The sequence below is a fragment of the Mus pahari genome, chromosome 14 (genome assembly GCF_900095145.1).
Source record: "Mus pahari chromosome 14, PAHARI_EIJ_v1.1, whole genome shotgun sequence".
NCBI classification, from domain to species: domain Eukaryota; kingdom Metazoa; phylum Chordata; class Mammalia; order Rodentia; family Muridae; genus Mus; species Mus pahari.
In genome coordinates this window covers 70411221-70417013 of record NC_034603.1, presented here as the reverse complement: position 1 = coordinate 70417013, position 5793 = coordinate 70411221, and positions in this window count along the sequence as shown.

The following is a 5793-nucleotide window of genomic DNA, read 5'->3' as shown; positions in this document are numbered from 1 at the left end:
TCTGTAGACCAGGCTGGCCTCGAACTCAGAAATCCGCCTGCCTCTGCCTCCCAAGTGCTGGGATTAAAGGCGTGCGCCACCACGCCCGGCTTCCACGCTCTTCTGAGTCTCCTCCATCCTCTGCTTCCTTCCCTGAACCTACCTTCTTTCAGTTGGAAGTGGGCCACTGAGTGTGGTGATCTGGGCCTTTCCCCAGGAGATCAGCTCACCCCAGAAACAATGCTCTGTGAACTATCATTTTCAGCAATTAGCAGCCTGCCTCGGGTAAGGGAATACTGGAGTTGTCCAGTGGACAACAGCTGGATTCCTCAGAGCAAATCTCAGGAAAATGAGAGAGGTCTTCCCATGTCAACTCTGTCCCCTGCTCATAGCTGCCTGGTATGGAAGTCAGGACCGGGTCAGATGGAGAAGGACTGGGTCAGAGACCAACAGAGCCACTTCTGGCTAACTGGTCAAGTCCACAAAAAAAAAAGTTGGAGGAGGTTCAGGTTAGTTCCAGCCAGAGTCAGACAAACCCAGCAGTTACCAGCAGACAGCAACAAAAGATGCTCAGAAACCTTGTTAGATCTATGACTGGAGGAAAATCATTAGCCACGGTTCATTTGAGGTGTCATTGGGGGGTGGGTGCGGTTAATGAAGGCCTTTACTGTTGGTTGTGGTGGCTTTACTGTTGGTGTTGAGAGGCCACTACTGAGCTATTGTATTCACACACTAGTGTCGGGCCACCTAGTGGATGAGCAGTGAGGTTGGGTAGACATTGGCTGGCTGGTTGAGCATGGGTCATTATTGTTGGAGGCCAAGAAAGTCAAGGGGTGAGCAGGCCTTGACAGATGATTGGTCTCGCATAGTCGGTGGTAAGGGGCAGACGCTGAGTGTCAGGATATGGATGTTGGAAAGAAGGAGCTTGGTTCCCTACCTCAGGCACTGCATCCCCTCTCAATATTGTGTGGGGTCTAATAAGGCTCAGGCTACGAGGCCCCAGGCTGCCAGCTCTACTCCATAATCAGCCCCAAGCTGGGCAACTTGTTTTGCTCAGGCAATGGTCCAATGAGTGGAAGGGGCTTGGCCTCCTGGGGTCTGGCACGTGGAAAGGCAAGGCCAGGTCCTACAAGTGACCAGTGAAGGGCTTGGGGTGTAGTTCTGCTGGTAGAATGCTTGATTAGCATGCATAAAGCTCCAGGTTCAGTCCCCAGTGCTGTATAAAGCCAGGCGTGGTTGGCACACACCTGCAATCCTAGCACTCGGGAGGTACAGGCGGGACGATCAGAAGCTGGAAGTCATCCTCTGCTACACAGGAACTTTGAAGGCAGGCTTGGATACTGAGACCCTGCCTCAAAAACAAACAAACAAACAAAAACAACAACTACGACAAAAATAGAAGTGCGGAGCATGGGCGATGGAGTGTTTAGTGATACAGTGGAACTCCACAAGGATGGGGGCTGTGACAGGCCAAGATGCTCATTGATGAATTGATTCCCACTATTGATGTTCCTTGGGCAACTTTTGAAAGGTGGAGCTGACAGAGAGGATGAAGGTCTCTGAGAGAAAGGCATGGCATGGCATGGCCACTCAGAATACCAATGAGATGTCTGTACATTGGGCTTTTCACATCCTATAGGGTGCGTGGGATGTGGAGACATGTACCTGAGTCTGCAGTGAGCTACTGTTGTGAGGACTTGGGGAGGCTGTGATAAACAATGAGCCATAGTTCTTGAATATAGCACCCCAGCCCTGGGCAAGTTACAGGCGTGCATGAATATCGCAGGGTAGTCTAGCTTCCCATGGGGACAGTTTCTGCAGAGAGTTGGTTATTCTCCAAAAAGAGACCATTTCCCCGTTCAACTGACAGCAAGTGTCCTGAGATGGAATTGTCCCAATAAAGCTGAGCAGTCCCCCTCTTGAGAAAGGTGACTTCTGAGTCACCCCTCCTACCATATATCATCATAGCGATCTTATTCACAGTATGGATGGGCCAGGTCCTCTTAGGGGTGTGGGGATGCTTACCACAAAGGGCAAAGGAATAGCTGCTGAGATGGAGTGTGATAAGGATACAGGCAGGCAGCAGGAAGGGAGACAGGATGAGACAGGGCGAGACAGGGCGAGACAGGCCAGTTCAGTGCTGTGAGGTGGGGTAGAGCTGGGATCGAGATGAGAGTTCAGGATGGAGTCACTGTCAAATGGCCACTGAAGCATAGGCTGGTTGGACAGAGGAGGCGCCACTTGTGCCTTAGATGAATGTCCAGTCTGAAGGGGAGGTCTAGTCCTTTCCTAGGAGCCCCCACTGTGAAAAGGAGGCATAGACTTCGCCTCCAGGGACCAGTGCCTGCCCTTAGAATGTGACCTTTGCTTGGGAAGGAGGTGAGAGGCAGGGTGTCCTGATGGGAGATGGACAGGGAGACCAGACCTGAGATGGGAGACCAGACGGAATGTGGAGGCCCGTGTAGCCTCCAAGGCACCACTGAGATGGACTGAGAAGACACATGCTGTCTTCTTACCTCTAACTTTTCACTGCTGACCTAATTCATCTCCCACTGTTGCACCTGTGTGTATGGCTCTGTCCCCTGCTCTGTCCCCTGCTCTGTCCCTGACCAATTAATAAAAGCCCTCAACCCAGAAGGAGGCTATGGCTGCCGCTCCTGGCAGAGAGAGAGTAGGCCTCTCCAGATGTGTCTTTCTTCAACCACGACCGTCAGACCCCTCTAGCCCCACACTCACTTTCTGGGAGGTGTGTGCCTTGTCTGTTCCACCACCCCTTACTCTGACAGGCCCCAACTGTAGGCGTCCCTAAGGTGACCAAGACCCAGAAGATGAGTAATTGCTTTGGGGTCACTTCTAAGCATACTCATGACAACAATTTCCTACGTGACTCTGGACAAGCCCATTTCCTTCTGTCATTCTGGGCATGGGTTCAACTTCATTGCCTCCCAGGTTCCTGTGAGCCCCACTCTCCAGCTACCGGCAATGTCCAGCTGAGCCTGGTGGTGCTCGTTGTAATCCCAGGACTCGGGAGGTAGAAGCAGGAGGAGTTGGAGCTCAAGGTCATCCTTGTCTGGCCAGTTTGAGACCAGCCTGTGCGTCATGAGAATCCGTCTTTAAAAGAGGGTGGGTGGGCATGGTGGAAAATAACTTTAATCTGAGCACTAAGAAGGCAGAAGCAGGTAGATCTCTGTGAGTTCAAGGCCAACCTGGTCTACATGGTGAATCTCTGTCCAGTTGGGGCTACATAGTAAGACTCTGTCTCAAAAAGAAGAAAGAAGAGGAGGAGGAGGAAGAGGAGGAGGAAGAAGAGGAGGAGGAGGAGGAGGAGGAGGAGGAGGAAGCATCACCACCATTGTCTGACATGGGTGAGATGGCACACAGTAATAATCTCCCGAGGCTCTGCCATTTAGCAATGAGTGGCTTCAGTAATAATTCTACCTCCTGGAGCCTTTGTTTTCTGTAAAATAGGCACAAGAAGGAGTCGTGGGTACAAAGCCTGCATTCCCCTCCTGAGACCAGTGCAAACATCTAATGATATAAAACCAGCATTTGGCTGGTAGTCCTTACTTAAAAATCCTACTGACAGCCATTGCTGGTGGTATCTTCTCTCCCAGGAGTGGTGCTCTCTTAGACACTCCCCCTTCGGACTCTATTCCTCCCTCCTCAGGTGACTACTGTACCACAGCTGGCTAATTCAATATGCCCAGCTCCCACATGGCCTTCCATCCCTTTTCTGCAAGTGTCCCCTTCCCATGGCCCCCTGCCCACTGAGTCTACACAAGCCCCTCCCTATACACTTTGCCACCACTCAGAGGGCTCCCCCACCCCACCCCCCTCTACAGCAATTATGTAGAGCAAACAAGAGCAGCTGATGAGAAAGGAGTTGCTATTAGCTTAACCTTTCGGGACTGGAGCTGCTGGGAAGAGCCAGGGGGGGGTGCACACGGAAGGGGCTCCTGTACAGGTGGGCTGTGAAGGGGTGGGGGTGGGGCAAGCAAAGCAGATGGAAGGAACAGGCTCCAGGGGACTATGGGGCAGGATGCAGCCCAGAGAAAACAGTAAGGGGACAGAGGGACAGAAATCCCAGAGGTGGAATAAGGAGACTGGAAGCTAGTATAGAAGACCCACAGAATAACCACATAGCCAGCACATAGTACATAGCACATAGGTTTATTGCACATAGTAGGATAGCATGCCAGAAAGACAGACACTTCTACTCTGACCACTACGCTGAATTATTGAATAAGGATTATCAGAGACACCACCTGACCCTGCTCTCCCGTTCTATTTTTCTTTTCTTTCTTTCTTTCTTTCTTTCTTTCTTTCTTTCTTTCTTTCTTTCTTTCTTTTTTTTTTTTTAATGGTTTCTTGAGACAGGAATTCTCTGTGTAGCCCTGGCTGTCCTAGAACTCACTCTGTAGACCAGGCTGGCCTTGAACTCACAGAGATCCAATTGCTTCTGCCTCCCTAGTTCTGGGATTAAAGGCTTGGGACAGCACTGCCCTGCACTCTCCTGTTTTATAAATGGAGAAACTGAGGTCAAGAGAGGACCTCACATTCTCCAAATCATAGTGATTTGGGGTAAGAACCTGTGGGAAGAGTCAGGCTTCTAAGCTCCTCCCCCATCACCTCCCATCCCTCCCTCCCTCCATGTCCCTATCCACTGTCCTGTCATTCGAAGAGACACAAGCTTTTATTCAGGCAGAGCTGGGCGGCCAAGGTCCCAGCCTGCAGCTGCAAGAACTTTGACCTGGTGTCTGGTGAGAATGACAGAGGAACCAAACAGGGTGGCAAGACCCTCAGAGAGGAAAGGTGTCCGTTGGCCATCACACACAATTACAGTTCCTCAGCAAACCCATCATCGACCTATACCGACATGTATAGGGGATCAAAAATCTGTGCGACTCAGGAGGGCTTTCAGGGAAGAGCTGATGTCGATCTGGGCTTTAAAGGATGGAATCAAGGAAAACGTGGCTGTTGAGACTTCTCCAGTAAGGCCGAGGGAAAGTGCTGGAAAACTTGTTCAGAGAGGCCCTGGCTGCCCCTCTTCTCTGTCCCCTGAGTTCTGAGAGGAGGGGACAGGAATATTAGGATGTGGAGAAGGGATGGTGCCTCTATGGAGGAGTTTCCCTTCTGAGGTACAGGGATGAAGGATGGGACCAGTCCTGAGAACAGGTCAGAAGCTAATTGGTGTGGGGGGAGGGGAGGGGAGGGGAGGGGAGGGGCTTTCTGCTTGCCCCCCCTCCACCTATGTCTCCTGCCTCTGCTCTCCTGTTCAGGTGGGCCAGTCACGGGAGGGCAGGTGTCAAATATGAGATCTTTGGAAGGCCTGGGTGTTAGCCCTAACACCTGACCTGGCCAAGCACGGGCTGGCTGCTCACTGTGACCATTCATCCTCCATACCACGGGGGGGGGGGGAGGGGGGGAGGTGGCAGTAGGGAACAGGGAGAGGGAAGAGAGACCTGACTCACACTTAGCCCACATCCTCGGCGAGACAGTAAGGAATATTTTTAGGAGCTCATTAAACAGGGAAGAAAGAAAGGAAAGGGAAGGAAGGAAGAGGAGGATTATGCATTATTTTTCATCCGAGTGACAGCTCAGAGCGCTTCCACTGGAACTGTCACGCAAAAGAAATGGCATGTCTAATATTATTATGGAACGGGAGTGCGCCAGCCCGCGTGGATATGTGCGGCGTGTGGGAGGGTGCTTGTGCCACCAGTGAGCCACACTGTGTGGTGGTGAGACCAAGGTGAGCCTGGGTGTGTGACACCAGGCTAGAGCAGCGGGGGTGGGAGGGGAGTGGGGGATAAGGAC